The 18,524-nt window shown below is 33.6% G+C and overlaps 2 long non-coding RNA genes across 5 annotated transcripts in view; one reads left to right on the top strand and one right to left on the bottom strand.

Moving 5' to 3' along the window:
- LOC116278188 (uncharacterized) overlaps positions 1 to 18,524 on the top strand; it is a 372,724-nt gene that overhangs the window by 278,788 nt on the left and 75,412 nt on the right. The gene's annotated exons all lie outside the window — the stretch shown is intronic.
- LOC140689552 (uncharacterized) lies at positions 6,064 to 7,956 on the bottom strand. Its single transcript, XR_012064600.1, has 3 exons — positions 7,340 to 7,956; positions 7,040 to 7,232; positions 6,064 to 6,202 (listed from the first exon to the last, which is right to left on the bottom strand). It is a non-coding gene; the product is annotated as an uncharacterized lncRNA (long non-coding RNA).

The raw sequence follows: 18,524 nt of genomic DNA, 5'->3' as shown, positions 1-18,524 counted from the left end.
CCCTACCTAGCATATTCTTCTTTCGATATCCATATGGGTCACTCTCTTACCTCCTTCAAGTTTTAATCACCTCCCAAGAGTGATCCTCACAGGTCACATTATTTAAAATTGTGACCAACACATCAATATTCCTTCTTTCTCTTCTCTGAGTTGTATTCCTCTGCAAAACAATTCACAACCTGACATATGAAATATTGTCACAAAGTTTTTATTGTAAATCACCACCACAGACAATAAAAAACATTTGAAAAAATTTAGCAAACATACTTGGTAAACATTTGGTTGAGTTATATGGAATGCAATTTTTGCAGGTGAAAAAAGAAATCAAATATTGTTCAACCTAATAGCACCAAGTGAGATAGAAGTCAATAGATTCATGGTAAAAATATGTCTATCTCAGCTCACAAGCCAGTAAGTTTAAATAGAGGAAGAAATTGGAGGTAAAACATTTTGGAAAGAGGATATAAAATTTTTACTATTTGCTGAGATATAATTGTTTATCTGTAGAACCCAAGAGAATAAACTAGGAAATTCTTAGAAAAAATTCAATAAGCTAAAGGGATATTAAATTAATATTCAGAAACCAACAGCTTTCATATACTCAAATAACAACCAATTATTTGATACAACCTAAATGAAAATAGTAAATATTAATTAGACAAACTAATAATTAATCATAATCACAACTAATTAGAATGCTTAAAAAGAAAAATAAGCAAAGAAACGTTTCAAGCAAACTCTAGGAAAAAGAAAGTCAAAAAGAAAGACCAGCCTTATGAAATAATATATTTATGATATATTTTTAATAAATGTTAGTAAATCTTCAACATTAAAAGAGTGAGGCATTGGCTCATAAGTAAATAGACAGACCAATGGCCCACAATAAAGTGTCCAGAAGTCTATATAAATATACATGAAAATTTGAAAGATTATAAAGTTAGCATATCACCTTGGTGAGGAAAAGATACCTATTTAAATGGCATTGGAGTAACTGGAGAAAAGTAAGCTGTATCCATACCTCATGGCAGACACCAAGATAAATTATAAACAAAACAAGAATTTAAATGATACCAGAAGAAGACTGGGAGATTTACTTTATAAAACTGGAGAAAAAAAGCCTAACTGTAAATCAAAACTGAGAAGTCATTAAACATAAGATATTTAACTACATTAAAGTAAAGAACTTTTGTAAGGCAAACATATATATGTGTGTGTGTGTATATATATATATATACATATAGTCAAAGGGAAAACAAAAAATGAAGAAATAATATTTGCTAAATCAGGCCAAAAGTGTCTCAGCTCTAATATATAAAGTTTCTTAAATATTAATATTAAAGAATACTATAAGAAATATTAATAAGAAAAAAACCAATAACTCGGAAATCTTTCATGAAAGGATATGATCATACAGTTCACATGAAAGAAAATGTTCTTTTAAACATGAAAATCAAAGCATAAATTCAGTGAGAATAAAAGAAATACACATTAATGACACAGAAATGCCACTTTTTAACCTGTCGTTTTGGAAAAAAGAATAAAATTCCATTTTGTTACCGAGTCCAAACTTGTTCTGCTCGCTGTACGACAGGCCAGTAAATGGGGAGACGAGATTCTAGGGCAAGGAATAACTACTTTATTTGGAAAGCCAGCAGACCAAGAAGTTGGGGAACTTATGTCCTAGAGAACCATCTTACCCAAATCAGAATTCAGGCTCCTTTTATACTAAAAAGGGAAGGGTTGTTGCAAACTTCTTAGTGTTGGAATCCTTTGTTCTTGCAGCTGTCCACATAGGTCAGGTCATGTTCCTGTAAACCTTCCTCAAGACAAATATTATTCTCTGTTCTGCAACTTTTTATCTCTATGTGGATGGAGAAGTGTTATACCCTTAAAGGTCAGAGGCTTGAGAATGGGCCATCCTGTATATTTCGCACTATAGGCAACATTCTTTTACAAAAGGTGCAGAACCAAGCAAAGGAAAGAGCACACAGGGTTAGAGCTAAAGGAATAGGTCTAATATGGAGTCAGATTTGTCCTTCCCTACTACAGTTTCATACTTAATAAGTCTGTGTAGAGGTCAGTCTCATATATTTCCAGAGTGAGTATACATTCACAGCTTTTATGGTGATCAATTTGATTACCTCTATGAAAATTGCAAATACATGTATTTTGACCCAGGTAATTTTACTTCTGGAAAATTTTCCATGGATATTCTTGTGTTTTAAATAATATAAGTACTAGGTTATTAATTGCATAAAACAGGTTTTTTTTGAAGACAAATGTTCATCAATAGGGAGCTGTTTAAATTATGGTGCATTCTTATAATGCAATACTATTTAGCTGTAAAAAATTGGAAGGCACTTAATGTGTGGATATGGACAGATTTATTGTTAAATATCAGCGTCTAGATAGAATGTATAAAACACTACAGGTTTGTGAAAATAGAAAAATCTTAATACATATATTTGCTTGTACACACATAAAGAAACCTGCTGATATTTGCTCTCTGTGGGGCAGAGGTGAGACTTGGCTGGATAGAGAACTGGGGTAGGGAAAGACTTTTTTCTCTATAACCTATTTAATATATTTTATAAATTTTTGGCCATGCACAAATTTTATCTAGTAAAATAATTAATTTTTTAAAATGTATTATTAATTTTAATGCTTACTATTGTGTGACTATCCCTGAAACTTAGCTTCCTCTTAAATCTGTGTAATAGATTTAGATTATGTCTTTATTCTATTTTAAGTATTTAGGCAACAGTACCAATTCTGTTTATTTCTGCATTGTTCTAATCTCATTTAAATTGTAGATATCTCATATCACACAGCTGCCCAAATGTTTTATATTTAGCATGATGCATGCAATTTAAGTTCATACTGATTAGGAGATTATTTTCCTATATGTCTTATAACAATTTAAAAATTTTTAATAAAAGAAAATTTATTTTAAGGTGAAAAATACAACATTATTTAAGCCACTGAAGTTATAATTCTCCTACCCTCTTCCTCCTCCCCCCACAAAGCAAGCAAACAAAAACACATAATATAGGGAATTCATTGAAAATTCTGCTCCAGCCAAGCCCCTTCTCTGTGTACCGCCATACACACCCATTTGGAAATGGAACCACAGCATGGAGTGAATCAACCTATACTTAGGTTTGATGCCTTCCCAGACAGTGGGAAAAGATTGAAATGTCAACAAGCTGTCCAGAATACTTGTTGAAACTTATGTTTGACATGTGAAGAATACTTTTAGTTTTGATACCCTGTCCTAATTAGGATTAGATATATCATTGATATCAGCAATCACTAAATTAGCAGCATACCTCAACTGCAGTGGTGGTTAATCAGTACATGCTGATATGGCCTTATGGAGTGGCCCTGAGATTCCACAAAGAAAGAAAAAGGCACAGCTGGGCCCCAACTTCCATGTGTCCCCAGCAAGGTACCAGCTGCCTTGGACTCTAGACCAGACCAGCCATCAGCTAAATACCGCCATTGACCCAGGACAGCACAATGTGGGGCAGAAGAATCACCTAACCAAGTTTCTGACCCTGAAAATTTTGAGGTGTAATAAAGTCGTTTACTATTTTAAGATGGTAAATTTTGGAGTAGTTTGTTATATAGCAATATATAATTGAAATCATAAATATAGGAAAAATTATTAACTGAACTGAAGACATATGTGATACCTTTTTAAATGAAAAATGTTTAAACTGTTTTGACTTTCCATTTTCAAACAAGCAAAAAATCCTTTCCTAACAAAGTGCTATTTAACTAAAATCAACTTTCATCTCCCTGTGTTTGGTGGCTATTCAGCCTCCACACAATTATGCAACTGTGTCTCACATCAATTAAATGTGTATTTTCATAAGTCAAAAAAAGTAAGAATTTTAAAAGTTGAGGAATTATTTCCCCAATGTTTCACTAGGTATTCATATCATGACAATATCAAAGATTCAAAATGAGCATACTTTATTAAATACTAACCTCAACAACAATGATAGTAATTTTTCAATTAGCCTAGTTCCTTTTCATTTTTTCAGCCTATAAATCCAATATTCCTGAGACTGATGATTTGGCAGGCCTCTGGCGGCCTGACAAGTTCCCTTTAATAACTTCTGCTTGCTAAGAACAGTAATGCTGACATGGACCTGCCTAGAGAAGTCCTGTTTAATATTAGTTTCCATCTCAGTCCAGTGGTGTGACCAAGACTCTGAGCTACATCACTTTAGGCCTGCTGGCAAGAGAAAACCTGTTTAATTACCTGCCCCAGCTGTACTTACTAAGTGGAATGATTATTAAATCTGTCTCTCTATTTCACAGTTTCAGTATGCAATTCAAATCCATGCCAAGAGGAATGGAAGACATAGATTCTGCAGGGGTAGACAGAACTAGGATCCTCATCGTGACAGGTGTCTTGAGTACTGTTGCCTAGGGCTCAGCCAACCCTCTGTCCTCTAATATGAAATCAGAAGTTTCTTAGATGCTCTGCCACCTTTGTAACTGAATGTAACCTGTCATCATTTATCTACAGTGTTGTCCTGTTCATGTTCAAAGGAAGGTAATAATTCTTGGTCTTCTCCTTCTTCTTTATCTGCTGAAGTATAAATTGAGTCCTTTACTCTAAAGTCCAAAGACATGATAAAACCAAAAATTTATGTTGGTCCAATTTGGAAATTCTTTCCATCTGTTTCTCAGAGTTCTTTGCTATCCTACTATTAATGGCAGAGATGACACGTATCCTCAGAGAAGACTAAGTGTCCTGCTTCCATTACAATTCCTGCTATATCATAAAAAGTCATGCAATCTTTGATTTTACCCATAACACACCCATGTTTATAATAACCGTGTACCTTCAAATAGCCTCTGCATACTCCTCCGAGGTAAGCACCAAAGTTTGGGAAGTGCAGTCTAACTTTCACTCATGCTTTTCTAAAAACATTTCTTCATTCATAAAAGCTCTTTGTTGTCTAATTTCATAACCTGTATCTCTCCCTTTCTTTGGTTTTACTTATCTATTTTATAAATCACTGGTGAATTAAATCTCTTCCTTGCCTGTAGACTTTAATATAGTATTTGTTAAATTCTGCAACTGAAAAGTAAACTAGCTTTTATATTTACTCCACTTGTATTAGTGATCATGTATCTCAACCTAAGTGCCAGTTTAATACAATTAATCTCTTGTAGCATTTAGTAATTAAAATTCATATCATTTTGCAATTTTGTTTAGAATTTTAAATCAGGAAGTTAGTTAATGCCATGGTATGGCAATTCGTGGGTAAAATCAACATAGTAAGCCACAAGGATTGGCCAGAGGAGTGCCATATGTTCCCCTAGTCATGTGTACTAGTCAGTTTGGCAGTGTCAGTGTCAAATATAACTCCAAATCATAGGGCGTTCATTGATAAGCATTTATGGGATTAGTAAGAGGAAAACTGCACCCTTTTCTCACTCCACTAAACCACAGGGTTTTCAACACAAATAGTGCATTGCCATTTGGGATATCTCTAAAACTTACATGACCAGTCATGTCTTCCTGAGTAAGCCATAGAGATTAGATCAATATTGAATAAAGTATAATAATTTAAGCACTTCTTTATACTCTCTACTGAGAGATTTAGACTGGTAATTTTGCCCAGCTGTATGTACGTAATGCCATAGAGCCTTCATGTAATCTTTAGGATCCAAACCTTGGAACATGAGGAATAGTGTGATGGAGGAAAAACAATTGTGGACTTAGAATTCTGTCTGAGTTTGATCTTAACTCTCTGACTCATTTTTTATGTTATCTGAGACTAATCATTTAACTTTTTTTTTTCGTATTATCTTATTTTGTCCTTTTTTGTATGAGCCTCTGTGATAAATAAAAATGCCTGGGTTTCCTGCTCATAGGATGGTCAGTTTTATTTGTTAGCCTGCCAACATCTTTGTTTTTCAGGTTTTTTTTTCAATTGAGGTATAATTGGCACGTAACATTATATTAGTTTTGTATATATTTTATGTATACAAATATATATACTATATATATATATTGCAAAATAATCACAATAAGTCCAGTTAATATCCATCACCATGCATAGTTACAAGTTTTTTCCCTTGTGATGAAAATTTTAAAATTCTACTCGCACCCCAGGACTTGTTTATGAGTAGGAGTTTGTGCCTTTTCATTTCATACTTCTTGATAGCAGCTCTTCATCTGCAAAATAGTTTATTCCAGAATAATCACTTGAAAGTTCTATCCTAGGCTTAAAGTTCAAAAAGTCACTAATTTTATTGTATTATGGATGGTTATGAGGATTAAATTACTGAATTTTTTTAATATGTGTAGTTTTAGCACAGGGCCTGGAACAGAGCAAGTTATTACAAAGAGAGTTCAGTGAATATTTTCCCACAGACAAGTCTTACCTGCCTTAGGGTACATAACTTCACATCAGAATAGGTTAGCATTACCTTAGGTTTCACTGTAATTCACTAGTTACCATCAATATTCGGTTCTCCTTCACCTCTGGGCATACTGGAGATTTACATGTATCAGGCTTCCATGATATAAATTATAAATTGAATGGGGACATGTCACTAGTTCTGACCAAAGAAATGTCAGCAGAAGAAAGGTGTGTTACTTCTTGACTAAGGTGAGACATGTCTCTATATACGTCTCCAGACTATCCTTCCTCTGTTGCTGGGACATGACTTAAGTCATTTGCATGTCAGTTGCTGCAAATATAAAAGGGTGTACTCTGTGGCAGCCTGAATCCCTGAGTGCCTGTGTGGAGCAGAGATTGCTCACAATCCATGCAGGATATGAGCAAGAAATGAACTTGCTGTTAAGCCACTGAAAGTTTTGGTTTTTACTACAGCATAACAGCCCACACTGAGTAACATGCCACAGGCCACTAAAACAAATTCACACACTTTTTGAAGGGGTATTCAACCTTACCTTTCTCAGTGCCACACAGATACAGTTATTTATTTCCTTCCCCTCAAGCTCATCATTAAACCACAGACCAATTTGATTAATAATCAACATATTTACCTCCTAAATCTCTTTCACATATGCCCCTTGCTCTGCAGTCCTTCCGTTGCTCCCCTGGGCCAGGCCTTCAGCTGTTCTCAGCAGGTTGTTGCTGTACCTCCTGACTGGGTCACTCTGCCAATAGGTTATCCCTACTCAGATCTCTTTACTTTTGACAAAATGTAAAATGCAATTTTGCCTTATTGGTCTCCTTCTAAAAATATTTCAGATACAAAAATATTTCAGATACCAAGAGTCAGAGCCTAGGTGTGTGACAAACAAGTCCTCCCATGACAGCCTGTTAATCCCTCCGTTCCCTACCTTTCTTTCCCTGGAAAGCCAACGTTTAGCAAATATTGAGTTGCCTGTAGTTCTGCAGCACACCAGGCTGATTCATACCTTACTGATAGCTCTGTGCTATTCTGTTCACTTAGAATGACCTCCCACTCATTCTTCAAGATTCAGTCATAAACATTGTCCTTGCATTCTTCAAGATTCGGTCATAAACATTGTCCTTGAAATCCCAGGATTTCTGTGTTGTATAACACTGTGTTGCTACACTTACTCTGTGTCTATTTCTAAACCTGTTGTTATCCTGTTATAATGAAACTGTTGATGTCTTTTCTGCCTAGTAGTACCAGAGCACCTAATGGCAAGGCTATGCATGTCAGATATCTTCCTTGCCTGCCTCCACAATGCCTGCTAGTGCTCTGTAAATGTTGGAACACTCCTAGCTCTGAGGGTCACTGCTCTTAATGCCCAGATCTCCCATGCTGTTCTCTCTGATTCAACCTTTGCTTGCCCCGGCTTCTGCCATCACTCTGCTTCCTCACACAGCCATCCTGCTGATTTAGCCCCCATTTCAGTTTTCCTGATGAGACAGAAGCCATGCCACAGACCAAGCCCCCTCGACATGGGCTAGCCCAGCCCTGCCCCTGCTTTTGTCATTTCCCCTTTTCAGAGCTGAATTCTGTTCCATCTGCATCTTACTGAGAGAAGGAACAAACATCACTTTGAGTCATAATGCAGCCCTTTGTCTGATGACAAGCATCACCCCTTCTCTTAGAACCTTCTTGCCCACTCTACCTGCCATATTAACCTTTTCATATCTAGCTGTGACCCAAGTCAGGCCCAAAGGACCATAGTTCTCGCTTTTTCTTTTCTAAGGGACTCACTCTCCTGCAACAGAAACAACCATTTTGAACATCTGCTTTTGTCTCTACACTTTACAAAGTACTTTAGCAGGTTGGAGACAGTTCTAAAAGATCTTTCCTTTTTTTTTTTTTCTTTTTTTTAGGAGGGAGGAAGGGAGGAGCAGTTAAAGAAAAAAAAAGAATGGCAGTTCATATTGAATTGGTAGTAGGTGACATACTGATATGGTCCAGAATAAAAGGAGAGTAGTTTGAACCAAAAAAATAAAAACAAAAAAAACAAAAAATAGTGCATAAAAAAAAAAAAGCCAGTACATAGAGAACCTGAGATCAGCTAGAATAGTACCTGCATTGTACTTTTTCAAATTAAGGTCTTTTTAACTTGGACAATATGAATTTTTTTCAGTTATTTTATGCTAAAATTTTTACACAGGGGAAATGGGAATTTTATCATTAATAAATTTTATAATTAAAATACATTTGTAATTAATTATGCAATTATGGTTCATGTCACAGAAATTACTCCAATGATAGTGAGTCACTGTTGCCTTTACTCAGGAAGGTCTGGCATATTCTCAGGGATTGCTGAGTAGTGTTGTTTATCATCAGTTAAAGTTCATGTTTTAGGGCTCACCTGGAACCCTTTTAAGAAGCTAACCTGTCCCTTATCTGTACTTCATCAGCTTCCATTCAAAAAAGAGGAAGCACAAGTTGACCCCCCTCTGGGTCAATGTCAGAATTACATAAGCAGATATAGAAGCCCCAACTTTATGAATGAGGGAACTGTGGGACTCAAAAGGGCTCCACACTTTGTTGAATGCTCTGTTCTCAATTTCCTGAGACTCTTTTAATATTTTGGAACAAGGGACCTACATTTTCATTGTGCATTGGGTTCCACAAATTATATAGCTGATCCCAGCTAAGCAGTGGTTATGAGTTTCTCATGAGACCTTTCTCGATTAAGATGCCATTGATCATTCACAAATCGTCTATAGCATATGAATCCAGGGTACATGTGGAAAATAAGAGTTAATTCTTCCTTAGCTAGATTCCTTGACCTTTCCAAAATTCCTAGGAAATATGTATATAAGCTAGACAAAAAGAAAAAACTAAAATACACAATCCAGAAAACATAGCTGGTTTCATCAATATAATCTATGCCAAATATTTAGCTTTATGTGTGTTAGGGAGGAAAAATAATTTTCTATTTACCCTTCTAGGTTCTTGGCTAAGACCCTCCTCCAGGTAATTACAGTCAGATTAACAGGAGAAAAACAAATAGAAATTTAATAGCATGTATACCTTCTGTATACTGGGAGATACCCAGGAAAACTGAGTAACTCCTAGAAATTGCCCAAGCCACCACCTTAAATGCCGTCTCCAGCTAAAGACAAAAAAATGTTAGAGGGTTGAGGGAGATTATCAGGTAATGCATACTAAACAAAAGTATAGTTTTATGCAGATAAAAGTCCAAGCCTTCTCCACTGATAGGAGTTTCTAGAATTTTAGTCATCTTCCTCTTCCTGGTATAGGGAGGAAGACATTCTTAAAAATGGAGATTTCCCTTATAAATATAAATGTTTCTTACAAAAAGGTGACTTCTTCAGATTTGCAGAATTTTTCTTATGTCTTCTGTTTCTTAAAAATAATCAGCCTAAAATAATCCTTATGCCAAGGAGACATATTTGGGGGGAAATTCTGTTCCCTTTCATGTGCTATTAACAGAAGATTTGGTTAGGAAAAAAGGTCATTTCTAAGCTCAAAGTCTCCTCCTGCTTGGAAAATCTATAGATGAAAAAGTAAACAATTATTTTGACAACAGTTAATATACTCTTCTTCCTTTGTAATTTAAATTGGAAGAAGTGTTGAAACTTTAGTTATTCTATCAGTATAAAATTAAATTTAAGCTATTTTCTTTATAGTTCATCAAACTGCAACCCAGTTAAGAATTGTTGCATTGTGAAGAGTTGTACTTTATTTACAATAAATTCATTGAGCCTCCCTTTTAATAGTCTTGATGAGAAGAATTTCATTTGTTATTTGTGTCGATTTACATAAATACTCTACAGCATTTTACTGTTAAAGGGCCTTTAAAATGAAGGACATTTATTTCTCTCCTCTTCTTTGCAATTCTTTATTTCATGTTTTATGTGAAGACGGTTGTTATGATCAGTAGACAGGAGCTAGTGAAAACATAATTTCAAGTCTTAAATGATGATAATTTTGAGTCTTTTGAAGACTGCTAGCATTAACTGATTTGTCTCCAGTGTGAACTGAACTGTTATGTCTGAAGAGAAGCTTCTTTTACCTCTCTTTTACTCTGAGGATCTAAGCATAATTAATAACTTGCTTTAAAAATAATACTACTAGCCCATTCATTCATTCATATGGTCACTTACTCAAAAAATGCTAGTTAGATATCTGCTATGTGCAAAGCATTACCATTAAGTATAGGAGATATAAAGATGAAGAAAAAAAAAACTGACATGATCTGTAACCCAGAACATAAAGTCTAGTGGAAGAAATAAAGTTTAATAAAGTAATCATAAAAACAAAGGCAAATAGCATCTGTGGCAAGTATATGAAAAAGAGGTACTGAGAGTTAGGAAATGGATGGAGGGATTCAAATCGGTTCTTAAGTAACATACATGAGTAATGATCCATAAAATAAGTAGTGTATAAAGAGCAACTATGTTTACGTCAACATTTAGAAAATAAATTTTAAAAGAATATTATGTCTAATTGTAATCAAAACTATGAGATACCTAGGAATATTTCTTTTAAAAATATGTGCAAGAAATTTATGGAGGAAATTAAAGACATAAAACAAAACTTTAAAAATGTTCATGCACTAAAAACTGAATATCAAAATTCTGTAAATTTTCCACAAATTAATCTCTAAATTGAAGGTAATTTTTGTCAAAATTCAAATAGAACTTTTCATTGAATTTGATAACCTAACTCGAAAATGCATAAGAAAGAATAAAGGGCCAAGAATAGCAAAAACATTATTGAATAAAAAGAAAACTTACTCTACCAAATATCAAAACTCATTTTATACAGTAAGTTCTAATATGGTGAGTATTGATACAGGAATAAATTTTTTAAAATGGAATCAAGCATAGAAGTCATGATGAAGGAGAAATCTGATATTGTAAATTAGTGAGGGAAAGTATAAACTACTTAATAAACAATACTTAGACACTTTTATGATCATAAAAATATATCTTTTATATAATACACAGACATAAATTTAGGTCTAAATACAATGTTAAAGCACAATAATTTTGGAAAACTCTAAAATTTTGGGGTGAATATGTTAAGAGAGTATTTTTATAACCTTAAGGTAAGGGTAGATTTCTGGAGAAGAAAGAGAAAAGGAAATCTATAAGTTTTTGAAAAGCTGCTAAATTCAATTATATTAAAGTTAAAATTTTCTTTTCAATAAAAGACATCATAAACTAAGTTAAAAGAGAAGTGGCATATAGGGATAAGTTATTTGAAACACAAATATTTTAATATTTTAATATTAGATATAAAGCATTTCTATAAATTAATATGAAAAAGAAAAATAATCCCATATAACTTTAGGTAAAATAGATGAGTAGACAGTTCACAAAAAAGAAAATCAGCCAATAAAAATACAAAAACTACTCAATCTCATTAATTATCAGTGAAATAGGAAATAAAACATATATCATATGTTGACATTACCAAGTTTTGGGAAGCAAGTAAAGAACTGTGTGTTCCTGTATACTGTAAATGGAGGGTGAATTGGTAAATCTACATTAGAGAGCAATTTGACCATATCTTGTAAAACTGACAGTGTCCAAGCCCTTAACCCAGGTATTGTATTCGTAAGTATATATCCTAGAGAAAGTCTTATACTTAGGCATACGTAAAATATGAAAAAATGTTCACTAAGCCATTACTTATAATACAAAAAAGAAAATGATGAGAGGATGCATAATTAAATTATGGCATAATCATACAATAATATACACCAATTAAAGTGGGTAAAATAGGTCAACATAGATAAGTCTACAAAACACATTGCTAAAGTAGAAATTATGTAAGCCATATGATTCCACTTATTCATTTGCACTTCAAAAATGGCAAAAAATTACACACACACACATATTTAGAGATCCTTCACTATCCAAACTCTTGTTCTTCAAACATAGGAACTGACAGATTCAGGTAAATTTTTCTATAAAACTTACTCTGTCTAAACACTTACTACTTGCTATTTGAAATTCCAGGAACAAATAGATTCAGATAATTTGCTATTCTTTGTTTCCTAACCTTCTATCCAATCTCCTATTATCTAAATTTAGATAGAGATTATAATTATAAAGACAGAGGAACTCTTTGATATAAAATCATTAATGGGAATGCATCAGATTCAAAATAGTGGTTGATTTGAAGTTAGGAAGACAATGAAATAATAGCTACAGAGGTTACTGTCAATGTTTATGTAATACATCCAACGTTTTAAAAATTCCGAAATAAGTTTGACAAAATATTTAATCCAATAAATAATGTCTACCAGCTGAGCTATCGAAGGGCATGCTTATAAATAATGTCTAAACAATAATGTTTGCTTTGTTATTCTATGTATGTTTTCTAATGTGTAAAATGATTCAGAGTTTGAAAACTGTAAAGAAATCATTAGGAAATGAGATGAGTTAAGAACATTCCAGGTGGAGCACTATATGCAAGGACTTGTGGCGAGATGGGACACAGTATATGAAAGAAAGTTAACTGATTGCTGTATTCTAGAGAAAACAAGGAAGGCAGGAATTCGTAAAAGGATCATGTGGGGCTTCTAGCGCCTAGTAGGATCTGGTGGCTTCATTCTAAGAGCAAAGAGAAGGTAATAGAGTATCTCAGATATGTGTGTATGGGGGTTAGGGATTGTAATAAGAATGACATTTTAAAAGAATTTAGTTTAGTTGCAGTGTGAGAAATGAGTTGGAGTGAAACCAGTCAGTGTGGGTGGATATTTGGAAGGTACTGTAGTTCTGCAGGTGATTATGAAAAATAATGAGTAATTTCAATAAAAAATGAAAAATAGCGAATAAGAAATATGACAACTTTACCAGAAAAAAAATGGAATGTGATATAGATATAAAGCTTGATACTTACAGTAATATGCTCATTGCAAGATGGAGAGGACTATGTAAAAATAAATGGGTGTGATCCATAGAGTTGGTGATTCTTGCATCTAAAATTGGGAATTTTTACTAAGAATAGCTGCTGGAACACATTTTCTGTTCCTTAATCCCAAACAAAAAAGTAGTAGTACCTGGTAATTTCTTCATATAGAAGATTTAAGTTGGACAATGTCAGTTGATAGTTACTACACTGTTTTATTTAGATCTCCATGGACTCCAGGACCAAACTAAGTTTCTAAAGCTCTGATTTTTACAGGGATTGGATCCCATCATTTGGATCTTGGTTCAAATAGCATCTTCCCATTAAATCATGCTGCACACCTTAAACTTATATGTTGATGTATATCACTTATTTCCTAATAAAACTGGGGGAAAAAAAGGACTGAAAAAACATTTTACTTCCCTTGAGAGATCTTCTATGATCACTCCCCACAATACATCAACTTTATAGCAGTTATTACTCTATGAAATCATCACATGTATTTATTTTGTTGATTGTCTCTAGTAAAGTTCCATAAGAGCAGGAAAATTATGTCTTTCAAATGTTCTGCCTCATCACCTGGAGCAATACCTGGTCCAGATTAGATACTCAATAATGGTTAAATATGCAAGTGGAAAATGTCATAGACACAAGGGAAGAGAGCACAATGGAGAGACAGTCTTTATTTCTTTGTGCTCCCAAATTTTGAGAAAATAAATGAAACAAAACAGAGGGGAAAAAAGCTAAGTAATGCCTTTCAATATATTTATAGATTCTTTCCTCAAAAGAGCTTACAGTCATTTTCAGAGATGTCAGCCTTATTATCCATTATACATCAATGTGTACATTGGCATTCAGTATGGAAATTCCATGTGCCTGTAGTCCATCTCATAAATTTTGGTGTCATGCTTTACAATTAATAAATATTTACTACAACCATTGTCTACTTCAAATGCTGAGGAGCATATTTAAGGCTTCTCGGGAGACATAAATATTTCATGTTAAGCATTCTATGTGACAAGTACAAAATACAACAACAAAATTCAACGGGTGGAGCATATTTCACATAATCAATCATGTCCTAAGACAAATGTTACAAATAAAATGGATGAGTTCAACATTTCTGGGTCAAATATAATTGCCACCATGCACTTACATGTTGATAACAGTGAAGTGAATAGAAACATTAGGTATAAAGCATATTTTAGATAAATATGATAATGTATATGAAGATAAATTATTAAATTATCATACTATGTATGTTGAGAAGCACTTTTTTAAAAAGAAGACTCAATCAAAATAACTATCTAAATAGCAGTAAGTATAACCATACATCCATAAACACCCTACTGGAAAGTAAAAGCCCAAGTTGGCAGATTTCTCGATGTATTTGTTAGAAGGGTCCATGCTGCAATAACAAGTAACCTAAAAATCTCAGCAGTTTAAGACAACAAAAGTTTATTCCTCATCATGTAAAGTCCATTTGGGTCCAGGCTACTTCCCAGGGCATCTGTTCACCATGCAGTGACTCAGGTATCCAGGGGGCTTTCATCCTGTGATTCTGACATCTCAGCTCAGGATGTTCACAACCAACACAGGCAAGGAAAGGAACACACGAACTAATCGCTAAGAGGCTATTCATTGCCCTGGTAGTGGCACACATTATTTTAACACACATTTTATTGTCCAGAACCAATTACATGGTCTCACCTAAATGCAAGGTGTTGGAAGGTGTAATTTTTTGTGTGCCTAGGGATAAGTGACAACTACACTTGATTTTTTTTAAACTCAAAAACTCTTCATAATTAACATGATAACATATTACAAGTCCATCACAGATTAAAAAAATAGATTTTTCATCTAAAAAATATATTCTGTATAATCATGGTAAATTACCATTCAAAGAGTTTACAGAATACAGATGGCAAGAAATAGTCCTAACATCTAATTTGATGTATGATAGAATTTAGTTGGCAGATGTGAGAATTACTTTTCAAAAGAACATTTGGTCAGCATCAAATGTAACCAAATAAGCAGGCTTTTACTTTGTGGCACAACTAAATCAATCTTCCAACAAGAAATTTTAATGTCACTCACTGAGACCAAAAGGAAATTACCAGTAAAATGTAGAAAAACAAATGGGAAAAAAGATCTTTTAGCTCAGAGCTAGCATGCAAACTGTTATCTCATTACTCTGCAATACTAAAAATTCTCTTTATTTCTATTTTCAACATTCCTCTCCCTCCATCTCTCTTTTTCTTTCTAACCAATATAAGGGTGGTTATGACATTAGCTACAGCTCAGTGTGACTCAACACTTTCAAAACTTTTTGAGGAGCTTTATAAAATGTTCCTCAGAACTATCCACCCAGGGGACAAATGAAGAAAGTGTTTTTCTATCTGTTGGCTCCTATTCTTCATTGATAAAGTATTGCCCTATGGAGTGTTATCTCTTCCACATTTCTAAGCAGTGTGTTCATGAGGAACAAACAATTTCTGCAGGCTTTCCAGCTGGTTTCCTATCCTGTGTATTCAGAGAAGCCCCAGGATAGGAAGTGAAAGATACAGGGGATGCAAATAAGACAAGGTGCTGTCAGGTTAACCTGTGCAAAGCATTGGCACACAACCAGTGCAGCATGACTGAAATAGTGGGTAAGAGCAAGAGCTTTGAAGTTGGCACAAGGGCTCTTCAGTGGCTCATTACTCTCCAAGGGTTAAGGTGGACATGGTGAAAGTGAATTCTTATTATGTAGTTTTTCTACCAATATTCCTTTCTCTTCCTCCAATTTGGATCAGGTTGAGCCTTCCATATATCCTATAATTATCTAGACTTGTATAACTATAATCTAATAAAATAATAACTAAAATACTACTTTTAGAAAATAAATGTCAGTTACAAGAGATGTCTACAATATATAGCAATTTAAAACATTTTTTTAGCCAATGATAGAATTTGTTCCACCAAGTTAGTAGATAAACTTCCTTCTTATAAAAATATTAACTAAACCATGAAAATTGATTTATTCCACATAAATATTTTAGAGTCTCAAAGCAAAGATAAGGGAGGTTGGCAATTCATTTAAGGGAAAATCATTAGTTAAATTTTTAAATTTATTTTACCTTTGACACTCTTTATCCATTTCTCCCACCCATCCCTGCTTCTGGCAACCACCAATTTGTTCTCTGCATCTATAAGTTCAGTTTGGGGCTTTTTTTTTTTTTTAAGATTCCATATATGAGAGATCATGCAGTATTTCTTTTTCTCTAACTTATTTCACTTAGCATAATGCCTACTAGGTCCATCCATGTTGCAAATGGCAAGATTTCCCCCTTTTATGGCTGAATAATATTCCATTGTGTGTGTATAATATGTGTGTGTGTGTGTGTGTTTGTGTGTGTGTGTGTATCACATCTTCTTTATCCATTCATCCTTCAATGGACACAGGTTGTTTCCATGTCTTGGCTATTGTAAATGATGCTGCAGCGAACATGGAGTGCATGTTTCTTTTCAAGTTAGTGTTTTTGTCTTCTTTGGATAAATACCCAGAAGTGGAATTGCTGGATCATATGGTAGTTCTATTTTTAAGTTTTTGAAGACTGTCAAAAATTCAGAAATAATGGAAGTCAAACCAACAAATCACTGAAGTAGTAACTAGTGAAAGTTTATTGTGCACACATCAAAAATATAGTTTACAAACCAGAAACACTCAAACCAAAACATGGAATGAGACATGGGTATATTGTCACAAAGCAGCTTGTAGAGTGAGAAAGCAGAGACTGCTCGTTCTTCAGAGTGACTGGTTATAATATTAGAATTTTCTGAAATGATAGGGAATTTGTTAGTGGTTGTGTCATATCAACCTCGGGAAATAGTTTAAGTTTTGCTTGTGATTTCCAGAAACATAAGCAAGAAGTTAGTCTTGCAAAATAAGATAATTTAAGTTTTGCTTGTATAACTAAACAGGTGTTGTCTGCTCAAGGAGTTTTGTAGGCTGATGTCCATTTGGTTTTGGAACCTCCATACTGTTAAGTATGGTATATGGCTGTACCAATGTACGTTCCCACTAACAGTGCACAAGGGTTTCCTTTTCTTCACATCTTCACCAACACTTGTCATTTCTTGTCTTTTTGATAATAGCCATTCTAACAGGTGTGAGATGTCTCACTCTGGTTTTTATTTCCATTTCCCTGGTGATTAATGATGTTGAGCATCTGTTCCATGTACCTGTTGACCAACTATAATGCCTTCTTCTAAAAAATGTCTATTCAGATATCCTGTCCATTTTTTAATCAGATTGTTTGTCTTCTTGCTATTGAGTAAAATAAGTTCTTTATGCATTCTAGATATTAACCCCAAATAGTATATGTGGTTTACAAATATTTTCTCCCATTTAGTAGGCAGTCCTTTTATTCTGTTCATTGTTTCCTTTGCTGTGCAGAAGCAGTTTAGTTTGATGTAGTCTCACTTTTTTTTTTTTTTGCTTTTATTGCTTTTACTTTTGGTGTCAGATTTTAAAAAATTGCTAAGACCTACGTCAAGTTGTTTACCACTTACGTTTTTTTCTAGGAGTTTCATGGTTTCAGGTCTTATATTCAAATCTTTAATCCATTTTGAATTACTTTTTGTATATGGTGTAATATAGTGATCCAGTTTCTTTTGCATGTGGATATCCAATTTTCCAGCAACATCTCATTACTCTAAGATAATAAAAATTAGGTGTTAGCTCTTTAGTCAACATTGTTTTTTCTTTTAAATGTTATTCTCTCTTTGAATATGCTCTGAAAGTTTTAAAAAATTGGTAATAATTTGTCATTCTTTATCAGAAACAATTGAATCTTCAGCAAATATTTAACATAAATTTAGAGCAGAAAATTTAAATTGTGGAAACATATGTAAAATTTTTTATTTTTATTTGACTTTTTAATTTTAATTTGGACTTTTGATTTTAATGGATTCTAAATATACACACTTTTTAAATTATTGCCATTTAGGAACATATTGTTTTGGGGTAGAGTAAAATGTTACTAATTTTTCAAATTTCATACCAAATGCATTTTTATCTTTACAATTTTTTCCAAAATGCTTTGTTTTTTGGATAGTTATACCTATTGAATTGATCTCATTTATGTTTTAATGTTGATGGTATTAATTACAACTCATTATGACTTTTATATCTTTCCAACAAGTATCATCTGAGC

Source organism: Vicugna pacos, chromosome 3, assembly GCF_048564905.1.
Source record: "Vicugna pacos chromosome 3, VicPac4, whole genome shotgun sequence".
Classification (NCBI taxonomy): domain Eukaryota; kingdom Metazoa; phylum Chordata; class Mammalia; order Artiodactyla; family Camelidae; genus Vicugna; species Vicugna pacos.
The sequence above is the reverse complement of the archived record's forward strand: the minus strand, read 5'-3'. Positions and strand labels throughout refer to the sequence as shown.